This window comes from Eubalaena glacialis, chromosome 2 (genome assembly GCF_028564815.1).
Source record: "Eubalaena glacialis isolate mEubGla1 chromosome 2, mEubGla1.1.hap2.+ XY, whole genome shotgun sequence".
Classification (NCBI taxonomy): Eukaryota; Metazoa; Chordata; class Mammalia; order Artiodactyla; family Balaenidae; genus Eubalaena; species Eubalaena glacialis.
This window is the reverse complement of record NC_083717.1, coordinates 150246261-150262577: the sequence shown is the minus strand read 5'-3', so window position 1 is coordinate 150262577 and position 16317 is coordinate 150246261. Positions and strand designations below refer to the sequence as shown.

The 16317-nt window shown below is 39.4% G+C and overlaps 1 protein-coding gene across 5 annotated transcripts in view; it reads right to left on the bottom strand.

Moving 5' to 3' along the window:
• The window catches only part of KTN1 (kinectin 1), a 125980-nt gene extending 110866 nt beyond the window's left edge, over positions 1–15114 (bottom strand). For 4 of the 5 annotated variants that reach the window (XM_061180865.1, XM_061180867.1, XM_061180868.1 and 1 more), the window contains exon 1: positions 14988–15114. The gene's annotated coding sequence lies outside the window, so the exon portion shown is untranslated. Of the gene's footprint in view, positions 1–13961; positions 14166–14987 lie in introns of those variants that run through there. The other variant, XM_061180866.1, reaches the window with a different exon arrangement.
• Between the last annotated feature and the right edge of the window lie 1203 nt (positions 15115–16317).

Sequence of the window (16317 nt, the reverse complement as noted above, 5' to 3'; positions counted from 1 at the left end):
TAAATGCTTATTTTTCTTTATTTATCAAAACTGCCAAAATAATGAGCCCAACAGCAACTAAAGTATTTTTTTAAGTTTTAGCATCATTACGAACTCAAGGATTAAACATACTTGACTTGTTTCATTAGTTATTTTCTTTACTGATGTTCAAATTGTCCCCTTTTTTTAAATTTATTTTTTATTGAAGCGCAGTTGAATTACAATGTTGTTAATTACTGCTGTTCAGCAAAGTGACTCAGTTACACACATATATACATCCTTTTTCATATTCTTTTCCATTATGGTTTACCACAGGATTATTGAATATAGCTCCCTGTGCTATACAGTAGGACCTTGTTGTTTATCCATTCTATATATACCAGTTTGCATCTGCTAATCCCAAACTCCCAATCAAACCCTCTCCTATCCCCTCCCACTTGGCAACCACCAGTCTATTCTCCATGCCCCTGATTGTTTCTGTTCCCAAGACAGGTTCATTTGTGTCATATTTTAGATTCCACATATAAGTGATATCATATGGTATTTGTCTTTCACTTTGACTGACTTCACTTAGTATGATAATCTCTAGTTGCATCCATGTTGCTGCAAATGGCATTATTTAGTTCTTTTTTATGGCTGAGTTGTATTCCATTGTATGTATGTACCACTTCTTCTTTATCCATTCATCTGTCGATAGACATTCACGTTGTTTCCATGTCTTGGCTACTGTGAATAGTGCTGCTATGCACATCGGGGTACGTGTATCCTGTATCTTTTTGAATTACAGTTTTGTCTGAATATCTGCCCAGGAGTGGGACTGCTGGATCATATGGTAATTCTATTTTTAGTTTTCTGCAGAACTTCCATTCTGTTTTCCATAGTGGCTGCACCAACTTACATTCCCACCAACGGTGTAGGAAGCTTCCCTTTTCTCCCCACACTCTCCAGCATTTGTTATTTGTAGACTTTTTAATGATGGCCATTCTGACCGGCATGAGGTGGTACCTCATTGTGGTTTTGATTTGCATTTCTCTAATAATTAGCAATGTTGAGCATCTTTTCATGTGCCTATGGGCCATCTGTATTTCTTCTCTGGAGAAACGTTATTAAGGTCTTCTGCCCATTTTTCGATTGGGTTGTTTGTTTTTTTGTTGTCAAGTTGTATGAGCTGTTTGTATATTTTGGAAATTAATCCCTTGTCAGTAGTATCATTTGCAAACATTTTCTCCCATTCTGTAGGTTGTCTTTTTGTTTTGTTTATGGTTTCCTTTGCTGTGCAAAAGTTTGTAAGTTTGATTAGGTCCCATTTGTTTATTTTGGCTTTTATTTCTATTGCCTTGGGAGACTGACCTAAGAAAACATTGGTACAATTTATGTCAAAGAATGTTTTGCCTATGTTCTCTTCTAGGAGTTTTATGGTATCACGTCTTATGTTTAAGTCTTTAAGCCATTTTGGGTTTATTTTTGTGTATGGTGAGAGGGCACATTGTAACTTCTTTGATTTACATGTGGCTGTCCAACTTTTCCAACACCACTTGCTGGAGAGACTTTTTCCCATTGTATATTCCTTTTTTTTTTTTGGGCTGCTCCGCGCAACATGTGAGATCTTAGTTCCCCAATCAGGGATCAAACCTGCACCCTCTACAGTGGAAGCATGGAGTTCTAACCACTGGACTGCCAGGGAATCCCCTCCCATTGTATATTCTGGCCTCCTTTGTCGAAGATTAATTGATCGTAGGTGTGTGGGTTTATTTCTGGGCTCTCTATTCTGTCCATTGATCATATGCCTGTTTTTGTGCCAGTACCATGCTTTGTAGTATTGTCTGAAGTCTGGGATGGTTATGCCTCCCAATTTGTTCTTTTTCTTCAGGATTGCTTCGGCAATTCTGGTCTTTTATGGTTCCATATGAATCTTAAGATTATTTGTTCTAGTTCTGTGAAAAAGGTCATGGGTAATTTGATAGGGATCGCATTAAATCTGTAGCTTGCTTTCGGTAGTATGGCCATTTTAACAATATTAATTCTTCCAATCCAAGAGCATGGGATATCTTTCCATTTCTTTGTATCATCTTCAATTTCCTTTATTAATGTTTTACAGTTCTCAGCGTATAAGTTTTTCACCTCCTTGGTGAGGTTTATTCCTAAGTATTTTATTTTGGGGGCTGCGATATTTAAAAGCATTGTTTTTTTTACATTCCCTTTCTGATATTTCATTGTTGGTGTAAAGAAACGCAACCAATTTCTGTATGTTAATCTTATACCCTGCTACCTTGCTGAATTCGTTTATCAGTTTTAGTAGTTTTTAGGTGGAGTCTTTAGGGTTTTCTATATATAGTATCATATCATCTGCATATAATGCAATTGTCCCCCTTTTGACCAATGGGATCTTATTCAGGATGGCTCCTAGGTTGTTTTGACACTACCCTCATAGTTTTTAGTTGCTCTATTGCTTTCTGACAAGACATTCTAGGAAAAAAAAAAAAACTCGAGTTGCTCTCCTGGCATTCTCACCTTTGTACAATCCCCTCTATTAAGTATGAGTGGGACCTGTGACTTGCTCCTAATCAGTAAAATATGACAAAGGCGACAAAATGTTAAAAATGATTACACATACATAATTATATTACCTAAGACTGTAATCCCTGTTAATAGGACACTCTCTCTCTCCCTTACTGGCTTTAAAGAAAGCAGCTGCCATGTTGTAAGCTGCCTATGGAGAAGGTCATGAGGCAAGGAGCTAAGAACAGCCTCCCAGACAACAGCCAACAAGAAACTAAGGCTTTCAGTTGGGCACCCTCCAAGGAACTGAATGCTGCCAACAACCACATGAACTTGGAAGCAGATCTTTCCCCAGCTGAACCTCAGATGAGACCCCTGCCATGGACAACACCATAATAGCAGTTTTGTGAAACCCTGTAGCAGAGGACCCAGTTAAGGGGGTGGTGCAAATGTGTGTTACTGTAAACCTTTGACCTTGTGGTACTATTGATAATATATGCAGGCTCATCTCCTACATTTCCTGCCTTAGACTTGGAAAATGCCCATTCTGAGCACTAGTTTACTTTTATTGTGAAAGGGTATTTAAAGACCACAATGTGAGCATCAAGAGTGCTATTGGGTTGGTCACTGTTTCTAGGCCTTTTAAGTCAACAGGGCCAGAAAATGCATACATTTTAATAAGTTAAATTATTACATGAGTGCATACAGGTGCTTCTACTCAAATTTAGTACTATAGGGTTTTTACATAATTTCACTACATCTGCTTTAGCAACATGGATACAATGTTGAAATTATCACACTAAGTGAAGTAAGCCAGAAAGAGAAAGGCAAATATCATATGATATCACTTATATGTGGAATCTAAATTATGACACAAATGAACCTATCTATGAAATAGAAACAGAATCACAGACATAGAGAAGAAACTGGTGATTGCCATGGGGGAGGGGGTTGGGGGAGGGAAGAGTGGGAGGTTGGAGTTAGCAGATGTAAGCTTTTATATACAGAATGGGTAAACAAGGTCCTACTGTATAGCACAGAGAACTATATTCAATATCCTAGGATAAATCATAACAAAGGAATATTTTTTTAAAAAGAATGTATATATATGTATAACTGAATCACTGTGCTGTACAGCAGAAATGAACACAACATTGTAAATCGACTATACTTCAATTAAAAAAATGGGACTTCCCTGGCAGTCCAGTGGTTAAGACTTCGCCTTCTAATGCAGGGGGTGCGGGTTTGATCCCTAGTCGGGGAGCTGAGATCCCACATGACTTGTGGCCAAAAAACCAAAACATAAAACAGAAGCAATATTGTAACAAATTCAATAAAGCCTTTAAAAAATGGTCCACATCAGAAGTATTAAAAAAAAAAAAAAACTACATCTCCTTTAAATAATGCTAAAAGTTTCAGTTTTCAACAAAACCAATATATTCAGTCATTTCAATTAGCCCACAATACACGCACTACACAGTACTGAAATACAATGCATACACTGCCACCAAAATTATGATTATAATAGCTCAAGACTTGTTTTCCTTCTTTGCCATCCTTCCTGCACTCTCTTCCCAGGGTCTATTCCAGTGGGGAATATCATCAGTCAGTCAAGTCATTGCCTTTTTTTTTTTTTTAACCCCACATTTGTTTATTTATTTATTTTTGGCTGTGTTGGGTCTTCGTTTCTGTGCGAGGGCTTTCTCTAGTTGTGGCAGCGGGGGCCACTCTTCATCACGGTGCGCGGACCTCTCACTATCGCAGCCTCTCTTGCTGCGCAGCACAGGCTCCAGACGCACAGGCTCAGTAGTTGTGGCTCACGGGCCTAGTTGCTCGGCGGCATGTGGGATCTTCCCAGACCAGGGCTCGAACCCGTGTCCCCTGCATTAGCAGGCAGATTCTCAACCACTGCGCCACCAGGGAAGCCCAAGTCATTGTCTTTTAAAGTCACTTGGCGTAGTTTCACTCTGGTGTCCACCAAGTGAATACACGTAAAATTCATTTGTTTTGCTTTACTTTTAATTTTTAGAGACCTAAAAAAAATTTTTAATAATTATGCAAAATATTTACATGGCTCCAAAGTCAGGTCTAAAGAAAAAGGAAAATTCAGAACATAAATTGTACCCTTGTGCTCTTCTACACTATGTTCCTCTCCCCCATAACAAACTGTCATTTTTTTTAGATTTCATTCAATACTCTTCTAAATATGAGCGCGCTCTCTCTCTCTATATATATATATACACACACACATACACGCACACAAACACACACACACACATCCTTATCTCCCTCTTTCTCAGTACATGATTTCATATTAGAAACACTTCTTTCCACCTTGCATTTTTCTTTTAACTGTCCCAGAACAAACCTAGTTTGCAACTAGAGGAAGAGTGGGCCAGGGAGAAACGGTTAAAAAATAAATAAATAATTTGGAGGTGGGGGTGGGAATGATCACTAAGAGTGAAAAGCGTAAAAAAGAAAAAAACCTCCACTTAAAATGAACTTAATAAACCAATAATCCAAAACATAGGAAGAAATCTAATGATGAGGGGGAAAAAAACCCACTAAAAACATGAATTCACACCAGATAGTATTAGGTTTATGTAACAGTCTGACAAAGATTTTTAAATTTGAACATGTTAAAGATGTCAGGTAAAGGAATTTTTTAATAAAATAGCACAACGGTTATAAAATAAAAACAGAGAACTGAAACAGGCAGGTATATATGAAAAAGCAATTTCAAATCTAAGAAATGAAAATTGTAAATACTGGCATGTAGACTCAATAGACAGAATAAACTCTAGGCTGGACAGTAGCAGAGGAAAAAAGTAAATTGCTACACTGTACCAAATTCACCTGGTATAAGGCACAGGAAAAAAAAAAAAAACTGAAAGAGCAATTAAAATAGAGGATAAACTAAAAGGCTCCAACATAGGTCTACCAAAAGAGAAGAAAAGTAAAAATAACAAAAGCAATATTTGAATAGCTGAGAATTTTCCAAAACTGAAGACAATCTGATTCCTCAGATTATACGTATACTCTGAGTATTAGTTAAATATAGAGAAATAGGTCCACACTCACAGTGCACTCCGGTAAAACTGCAAAATACCAAGCACAAAGAGCTGCAACTTTTAAGAAAATAACTAACCAGACCACTTCACAACAAATGTCCATAACAACTTAAGAAAACCACATGCAAACACTGGCATCCCTGAAATATTTACAAATCTATAATGTCATATGGGGGTTGGGGGAGAGTGAAGACGTCAAAGTTTACTAGATAACTATCCATACCTTAACATTCTTACATAATTATTTACCTATGACTCTAAAAGCAAGGTGTGGACAATACATAATACTAATAACTCAAAGATTTATTTCAAAGTATCTACTAAATTCACACATGTTAGTCCTTAAAAAAAAAAACTGAAATGCTAAGTAGTGAAACTTTGGAGAAAAGAAAACAGCAGCATAGAAGGGAAGAAACAAAATTCAATTCCTGGGAAAACAATTGTGAAAGGCAACATTGAACTTTATACGACAACATGCACGAATACCTTTATAACCCTGAGGTAGGAAAGGATTCCTTAAACAAGACACAAAGTACAAACCATAAAAGGAAAATCCTGAGAAATTCAACTAAATTAAAATGTTTAACTTTTATTAACAAAGAAACCATACAAAAGTGAAAACGACAAGCCACAAAATGGGAAAAGACATTTGTGATACAAGATCCACAGAGAATTAGTATTCAGAACATATAAAGAAGTCCTATCAAAAAGAAAGACAAACCCAACAGTCATTTCTGAGAAAAGGAAACAAAAATGGCCAGGAAACATTTGAAAAGACATCTCCCCTCAGCAAGCAAAAATGCACAAACTACAAGATATCATTTCAACCCAACAAGCTGTCTAACTTTAGTATTTACCAACATCAAGTACAGTAGACTTTTGAACAACACGGGAGTGAAATGTGAGGGTCTTATACACAGATTTTTTTCAATAGTAAATACTACAGTACTATACAACATGCAGTTAGTTTAATCTGTGATGCCAAACCATGGATCGAGAGGAACAGGGGATACGGAGGGCCAACTATAAATTATAGGCAGAATTTCAAGTGCACAGAGGTCAGCATCCCGAACCCCCCCAAGTTGTTCAAGGGTCAACAGTATAGGCCAGAATGTGGAGCCATCACATGTATACACTAGTGAGGAGAATAAACTGGTACAATTATATTGGAAAACAACTCAGCGCTACCTACAGTAAAGCTGAAAATGTACCTCTCCTACAATTCAGCAATTCCACTCCCAGCTAGGTATAAAGTCCGACACAATTTACTCAAACTGCAAATCTCAACATTAGTGGGTAGCAAAATCAACTTAGTGGGTCTTGATTAGCATTCTTATTCTTAATGAAACTAGCATCACATGGGGTTTTTTCCCCCAAGAAACTTTGTTACATATGTATACATCTGATAATGTACTGAGTCTCATAATGTAAAATTTATTTCTTATTGTAAGTAGTAACAAAAAAAGTTTTTTAAAACACTGTACTACAGACAGTAAGGATGCAAGTGCACCAAGAGACCTATACAAGGTATTCATAGCAGAACTGTTTATAATAGCAAAAGAAAACTGGAAACTACCCAAATGCCCATCAACAGATAATAAACAAGGCAGCAAATTTACATACAATGAAATTCCAGGTAGAAGTGAAAGTGAATGAATTAGAGCTATATACAAGATGGTGGAAGAATATTTGGACAATAAAGTTGAGGATAAAAAGGAAGTTGCAAATAAACTCAAACAGAAGGATCCCATTTAGTGTTCAAAAACAGAAAAAAAAAAAAGATACAAAAAGGGATTATACACCACAGTAACTGAAACTATACCCAGAAATGAAAATACCAAATTATATGAGACGCTTGAGAAATTCACATCACAGAAATCATGTTCAGCCAACCTGAGATATCCAGGTTAGGAAAACTATGTAAAATAATTACAGAGCACATTTCAAATGAACATGACTTCCCAATAAACTAAACAAGTACAGGCCAGAAGCACACAAATGAATTCAACCTGTGCATGGATATTAAAAATTTAAGGGACCTCCCTGGTGGCACAGTGGTTAAGAATCTGCCTGCCAACGCAGGGGACATGGGTTCAAGCCCTGGTCCGGGAAGATCCCACATGCCGCGGAGCAACTAAGCCCATGCGCCACAACTAATGAGCCTGCACTCTAAAGCCCGCGAGCCACAACTACTGAGCCCGTGTGCCACAACTAATGAAGGCCGCGCGCCTAGAGCCCATGCTCCGCAACAAAAGAAGCCACCCCAATGAGAAGCCCAAGCACCGCACGAAGAGTAGCCCCTGCTCGCCGCAACTAGAGAAAGCCCGCGCACAGCAACGAAGACCCAATGCAGCCAAAAGTAAATAAAAATAAATTTATTTTTTAAAAAAATTCAAGGAAACATTTTAAATGTTCAACAACATAGCATTCAGAACATTAGGGAGCTTTCAAAGTACAGCCTAGCTTGTTCAAATTTACTTCAAAGGTAACCAGATCTAAACATATGCAATCACTAAATAATTTATGTATATATTTCACTCAGAACACTTACATTGCTGATCAACAAGATTAACTAGTACTAAGAAGTACTTTTGCTGAAATTCGTGCATTAAATTTTGTTTTCCATCCCACTCCCAAGAGTAAACCTGAAACCCTTATTCCTGAACTCTCACTTTCCATGGCATTGCACGTAAATCAACTAGCCATGCTAAAGAAGAAGGCGGATGGCACAAATGACAAGTAAAGCAATTGGCAAAATTAGCAGTAATCCAAGTCAGGAAGATTCAAATTCTAGTCTCAAGTTTGTTTGTTTGAATACATGCAAATTTTAACATTATTAGTTTGACTTTCTCATGATCTGTTTAATCAGTGGTGTCTGAAAGGAATGATACGACTTTCCTAAGTCATTATTTAAGCCTTAAAGGAACGTATTACATGCCTTTTTGTATTTGGACAATGCTTTTTTAAATCATTATTTCTTACTCCAGATCTGTCATTTAAATATGGCTAGATATGGAGAGTTCCTTAAAATACATGATATATCTAGCTCCTCACTTATATAATTGCCATGTGGGTAATTTATAGTTAAATTATGAAGTACGTTTTCAAAAAAATGAAAACTGGGAACTGAAATAATTATATAATATTTCCTATTATTCATATTTGAAAAAAAAAATGACAAGTAAAGCAGAAGGCTCAATGAGTCCCAATCATTTTCAAACATCAGGCAATTGATTCATTCATTAAACTGAGCACTACCTAAGTGCCAGAAATATACTTCACAGTGGTGAGCAAGAAAGTTCCCGCCTCATAGTGCTTATATTCTTAGAGGTGAAACAGATATCAAGCATATAAATAAACAAGCATATATTATAATGTTAGGTAATAACTGATCATGCAGTGAAGAAAAATAAGGCTGAGACAAAGAATAAAGAGGACATGCATTTTGCTGATCAGAGTTGGCCTTTCTGAAATAACCACTGAGCAATGCCTACAAGATCACACGGCAGTAAAACTCATAATGCACATACAGAGGAATTAAGACTGAAAAAATTTCTTGTAAATTAAAAAGATCATAGTCTACCTATTGCTTTCTCTATAAAACACTTTATAGAATTTGGTTTTAAATGGCTTTTACTATTTTCTCTCCTTGGAAAACTTTAAGTTCTCAAATTTAAGTCACTAGCTTTAAGAGTTAATCCTCTAACTCCAGGGGAAAGAAATATTTATAACCTTAATGCAGCTTTCTAATACCTAACATCAGACAATTGCACATAGACAGTGCCTTACTCTTGTTTTCAGAAAGCATTCTTACGAAACAGCTCAATGTATGAGCATGGGCTCTAGATGCAGAATATCTAGTTCAAATTCAGGTTCCTCCTTTTATTTGCTGTGTCTTTGGACAAATTATTTAACCTGCCTCCCTCGTTTCCACCAAATACTATCTATCTCATAAGGATGCAGAGAGGATAAATATGATACTGTACATAAAGTATTTACAAAGCCTTACAACAAATAAGCACTCTAATGTTAGCTATCACTTATGTAGCAACTACTAAGATAATATAAGCAAGGCAAATGAGTTTCCGGCAAGTAAATCCACACATACAGTAAGTGGTATTAACTAGCAAAGCCAAATTCAAACCCAAGTTCTTCAGACTCCCTAGCATCCACACTCTTTCCACTTACACCACACATTATATAATTAAAGAACTGAGCAATAAGAAACTTGCACAAACCTTAGAATTAATAAGGTCTAAGACCTATAGGTCTCCTAACTACTGACTTCCAGACCAGACTGTTTCCTTGGCAGCTTAAATGACTCATGTGTAAGAATAAATAATAATCATCCCACATTTTCCAGTGAGAATGTAGCATAACATCAGGTCTCTTGACAATGTAATTACTAAAAATCATATAAGTTCTGATAACTAATTGCAGATGTCACTCAGAACCAAAAATAAAGAAATGTGGATAAATGACATTCTCCTCTAGTAATGGCAGGCAGCTAGGATCCTATGGCCCCCATGAAAACTATTCAATATTGAAGCTATCTTAAAAGACCTCTCACTGGATTAAATAACATTTCTCCCCTTGGTTAAAAATACATGGGCTAGTGTCTACAGAAAGCTAAATGCTTCTGGCTAGCAACCTACTCACCTATACATTTGCTTATTTCTATAAATCGATTAGATGACAGAATAAAGACAAAGCTGTTATTTCTATGAAAACTAAGTTAAATCTTTGGAAGGTCTTGATAAGGATTGGAAAAATCTAGAATGATTTTGAAGTTCGAATGTTTCATTACACCAAAAAAAAGCAATACTAGAAATTACAGACAATGCTTTTAAGGAATGATGTATAGAAAAAAGATCAGGAGACCCCCTACTCAAAGACAAGAGATTGATCCAAATAAAAAGAGAGGCAAATAAAAGTAAAAGTAAATGCTTAAAATTAAAACAAAGTGCACAGATACCTCAAGTTCTTGCTTTAACCAAACTTTTTAAATTACCTAACTAATGGTCCTAATCACGTGGGACAGGTAAGACAGTCTCCGCCACATTCAAACATCACTCCCTCCACCAAGGGGTTCCCAAAGGTTCCCTGCCACTTTTCTTCTGCTCTCTGACTGCTCCTAGGAAAGGAGTAAAGTGAAAACTACATGTGTCCAAAAATGAGTATGCATCACAGTAAAAAAAAAAAAAAAAAAAAAACTGCAGGATAAAGATTTTAATTCACTTGTAATAAACACATCTTTAATAAATCTTTATTGAGCACCTGTTATGTGCCAAGCACTGCCCTAAACCCTTAGAATCCATCAATAAACAAAAGGAGACAAAAAGCCCTGTCCTCATAGAGGTTACATTATAGCGTACGTCTGGGGGCAGAGAGAAGAGATAATAAACACGATCAACAAGGAAATTATATAGTTTGTTGAAAGGTGACAATTGCTATGGAAAACAGAACAGGGTAGAGAGAGCATAAGTAGGGAAGTGCAGCTTTAAATAGAAGGCAGATCATTTTGAAAAACATTTTAAGAGCAAAGATTTGAAGGAGACAAGGCAATCAGTCATGTAGATACCTTACAGAAAAAATGACTGAAGGATGGGTAACAGCCAGTGTAAAGGCTCTAAGACAGCCAGTGGGGCTGGAGTGAAATAAGCAGGAGGCAGAGTAGTAGCTAACTTAGAGAGGTAAGGGAGGATGGGGAGAGTAGGAGTATCCAGATTCTGTAAGACCTTGTAGACCATAAGGACTTTGGATTTTACTCTGCATATGGGAAGTCACTGCAGGGTTTTGAGGAAAGAAGTGGTATGATCTGGTTGCTCTGTTGAAAAAGACTTTAGAGAGCTAGGATAGAAGCAGAGAAACCCATTAGGAGGTTAACTGCAGAAATATAGGCAAGAGAGAGAAGATTGGTTTGGACTAGCCTAATGAGCAATGGAGGTGGTAAGAAGTGATTTGATTCTGGATATATTTTCAAGATAAGATTGAGCCAAGAATGCCAAGTATGAATGAGATAAGTCAGGGATGACTCCATTTTTCTTTTCACCTGAATATTGGATAGAGCTGCCATCTAATAAGATGGATTAGCCTGCACCTACGGCAGGTTTAAAGAGGAACATGGAATTTTAGTTTGAGTTTACTAGTTCACATCCAAACAGAAATTCAGAACAGGTCGTACAGAATACAGGAGGTAAGTCTGGACTGTAGATATAAAAATGGAAGCCATCAGCATATAGGTATTTAAAGCCATGACACTGGATGAGATCACCAGAGGAGTATAAAAAGAAAAGTGAACCAAGGATTGAGCACTTCAAGAATGAGAACGAATCATAAACACAGAATGAGCAGAACAATTAGTGAGAAGAGAAACCCAAAAAGCAATGTCCTGGAAGGAGGGGAGTATAAACAATTCATTTAAGTTCCACTTAGTGTACAAATCACTTTGCTGAAACTAGACTTGAGGTTAGAAGTTCTTAATCAGCCTGTAGTAGTTAAGGTGATAGGTAAAATACTAAATCACAACTTTTTTAAAAGGAGGTCACTTCTTACACATTTCCTAGGAGTATCAGATTTCCTACTGGAGTCATTACTAAAACTATTCTTAGTACTAAAAGTATACTATTTTGCCTATTTTATCTTTTTAAGATAAAACCAATTAAAAACGTATACCATTTTAAAAATTAATTTTAAAAGCCTAAATAACACTGCAATCAAACTCAAAGACAGAAAAAAACATTTAAACACCAATTCAACACCCTGGCATGCAAACAGTTATAAACTGTCATTACTTTTCTCTTTCTAGAGCTCAAATACAGAAGGTTAAGTTAAATCAAACTCCTTAGTTATGGTACTAAAGGTTTTTCCCCTTTCTGTTTAATTTTCTGTTTATAGAAAAAAATAGCTTATATTCTTATCCAAACCAATGTTTAACCTGTGCTTTGTATATAAACTACATTTTTAAGATCAGAACACCCAAAGTCATGTTCACAAAAACTGAAAGAGGAAGCAATGAAACTCAACTTTATTTATGCATAAAAGTGATCATTTCTAAAGAAACAATTACTTGCTTCTAGTCTCTAAGTATCCTCTGGATTTACCTGCAAAATAACTAAAAACATAAACAGTATACAGAAAAAGCAGCTTATAAGATGTTATCCTCAAACGTTCGAATGTTCTTGAAAAGCATAGTCTCTCTTCATTTCCTTTTTACACATTAGGTCAGATTCCTAAGAAACCCATACCATTACGTTTATTAACAACTTAAATTTTTTACAAAGTATTGTGAGATCTTTTAGATTAAAACTTTCTTTGCTATAAAAAATTATAATAAGTATGCAATTAAAAATACACCTTCCATACATTTCAAGTAAAATTCAAGGTAAGTTACCAACAGTATCAATCTTAACACAAGTCCTTTGAAGTTAAGCCTCAAAAAAGCCTTCACTTCTCAGGCCCTTTATAAAAGTCATACTGACTGTCCTTTAACATCTAATTATTAAAATGTTCTCCCCACTAAAAGCAGGTTAAAGCCTACAAACTGGAAAGAGGCATGGAGTGAGAGACAGATGAAAACACCTGCATCAAGCAGAAGAGACTATGATATTAAAGGAGGATACAGAAAAAACTAAACTGGAAACAAATTCATAAATTAATGGGTCTTCATAATGTTGACACTGAGCCATCAAGAAAGGGTTATATAATACTCAATATCCTTTATAATTTTAAAGTGTTTAATATTTTTAAGAAAAAATTTCATCAGGCTTTGTTATATTTTAAGTTTCAGTATGAATCTCACAAAGGTAAATAGAGCACTTCATTCTCTAAGTGCACCTGATAGAGTTGGTTACACTGCTAAGGCTGCAAAATTAGAAGAGACATTTCTAACTCAATGTTGGGGGGAGGGAAAGAGGGGTGAATTAATGAATTTTCCTTAGAATCTACAAACAATAAACCCAGTTATTTCTTGTTAGATCCCTGAACAAGAGAATGTGGGGAGTCGGGGGAGGGGCGGGAGGGGGGGCTTGTTTATCAGAGAACACATTAAATGTGAAAGTATTTATAGCAAGGTATGTCTACCCAAAACACAGAGCAACTCAAGAGTACTCCAGTGTTATTCTTGGGACAATCATAAGTCTCATCAGCAACTACTTTAGCCAGACTGAAGACAGTGATGCCATTCACCTGCTAGGTGAGGCAGGGAGAACTGCAACCTAATTAACCAATAATTCAAACTTTAAGACAATTCCTACACAATTCAGAGTGTTTAGTTCACCCCAAGGTGTGTATCTTTAGCAGGCTATGGGTGTCTAAATTTCTCAAGCGTTTCCACAAAGCGTCTCAAAAAAAGCACAACTTTTGAACAGTTAACTTCAACTGCAGCTTTTTAAGCAGTGTTTATTCAGATACCTGCTAAGGAATCCTTTTCTGGAATAGGCGCAGCCATGAATTTAGATTCCTGCTTCCTCCCACAAGGAAGAGCTAAGATTAAACAGCCCGCTCTTGAACCTAATCAGGGTGCAGCTGGCCGAGGTTAGGATGCCGCTCCCCGCGTCTGGGGATGCCGGTCTCTGGTACACATGCTGCCTCACGACCGACGCGCGGTGCTGCACATGCCACACCAGTTGTCGGATTACCGTACGACTTTTCTAGGCTGCCGGTTGGGTTTTCTGCCGAGGTCCCCAACGCCAAAAATCTCATTGTTGGAGGCTGAAGGGGGGAGGGGGAATCAGTAAGGAAGACACACCCCTCAGGGAGAGGAAGGATAACTTCCCCAGTCTCGAGGGCGGTCCACAGATTTTTTCCAAACTCTGCCCTCACACTGCTTTCCCATGCCTAACCGCCCCTCTCTAGGACCCGGGGGCGAGCACAGGGCGGCGGGAGGGGGCACTGGAAGGGCCGAACGCCGCTTCCCCAAGTACCCCGAGAGCGGCGAGGGCTGGAATTCCAGCATGGCGTAAGTGTGGCCCAGCTCCCGCCCAGGGAGGCCTCCGGGGACGCGCTCCCTCCGTCCACCGGCCGAGGAGGCGGTAATCCGCCTTCCTTCCCGGGGGCCCTCACGCCCGTCTAAAAATAGGCACCTCGGTCACCCCAGGGCCCTCTCCGGCCGACCTCGCCCTCGGGAGACGTCCTCGGACGAGACGCCGCGGCGGAACCGGGATCGGGCCCGCGGCGGCCCGGCGAGGCCGAGAGGCCGCTCGGAGCCCGCCCGCCTCGGTGGCCCGGCCCAAGCAGGAGCCCGGCGGCGGCGACCCGGCGCCCGAGGCCTACCCGGCGGGGGCGGCGGCGGGCGGTGTCCCGGCCCCACGGCCGCGCCCCCCCCCACCGCCCGACGCGGCCCTCCAGTCTGCCTGGGACCCCGCGGCCGGCGCAACCCTCCCCTCTCCGCGGTCCCGCGGCTGGAGCCCGGGCCCGGAGCAGCCCGCTCTCCCTTACCCTGCGCGGCCGAGGAAGGATACCGGAAAGACGCGGCGGCACCGGCAGTACAGCCCGGGCCGCCCGCTCCGAGTGGCCGCCGCCGCCGCCGCAGTAGCTCAGGTGCCGTCGCGCCGCCCGGCAGGAAACGGGCGGTTTCGGGGCGGGGCGGCCCCGGCACGTCCCGGCGTCTGGGCCGGCGGTGCCCGGAGACCGGCCCCTTAAAGGGACAGGCGTCGCCGCCTCGGCCCCCGCGCGCTCTCCCGCGCGCTCGGGTAAGTCCCAGCGTCTGGCGGGCTCGGGATTCCGGGGCTTTACTCCCGAGATAACGTCCCGCAGCTAGGTGGAAGGTGGGAGCTCTGGGGCTCGAGGCGCAGCGGAATTCCCTTCGTGCGGGAGCCCTGCTCTCTCTGTCTCTCTCTGTCTTTCCCCCAAAGCTGGTTTCGTCTTGCATGGCCCTCCAACCTGGCCCCTCAGACTGGATTTTTTTTTTTTTTCTCTTCCTTATGATTTTTTTTTGAATTTTTGAATTTTATTTTATTTATTTTTTTATACAGCAGGTTCTTATTAATTATCCATTTTATACATATTAGTGTATATATGGATTTTTTTTTTTTTAACCTTAAGCAAATGGTACTCGATTTCACCTAGCCCTCCCAGATTCCTCCCCAGAAATCACTAGAAAACGAAATCATCCGTTCCTCTGTCTCCAGAGTTTCTCTCTGAATTCTCCTTCGGGCAACCCTGGAGCCAAAGAGAGAGAGAAATTTTAAACGGACCCAAATAAATTGTGTGCAAATATTGTGAAGCTGTTGTGTCTGCCAGCCGATGGCCATTCATTAAACCCGGGTAAATAACTGTAAGCTGCAGAGGAAAGGAAAGGTTGGCCAGAATTCCTGCTTATTAGTTTGCTCTTTGGTAAAAGAACGATAGCTATCTTCCTGGTCCACTGGCAAACGAGATGTGTTTATTACTTACTGCTTATCAATCTCTCGCAGAATGCTAGGCATTGTCCAGAACATATACAAAACACCTACAGGCTCTCCTCAAATGTTATGAGAGCTCAGAATAATTCAAAACCTTTTAGAGGGTGGATAGAGACACATAAAATTAGGACGCATCACTAACACCTCCTGCTACATACTGACAAAGGGGAACAAGACCAATTTTTAAGTAATGAACGTCAGAACAGTTCCTACACCACCAGGGTAACCTTTATATGGGCTGGCTAAAAATGTACTGTACATCTGTATTCTAATTATTTTTTGTCAGAGCTTTCTAGAGCACCTCCAAAGTACACATGAAAGCTGAACAGTATGTGGTAGCCTGAGATGTTGAGAATTCTGCCAGT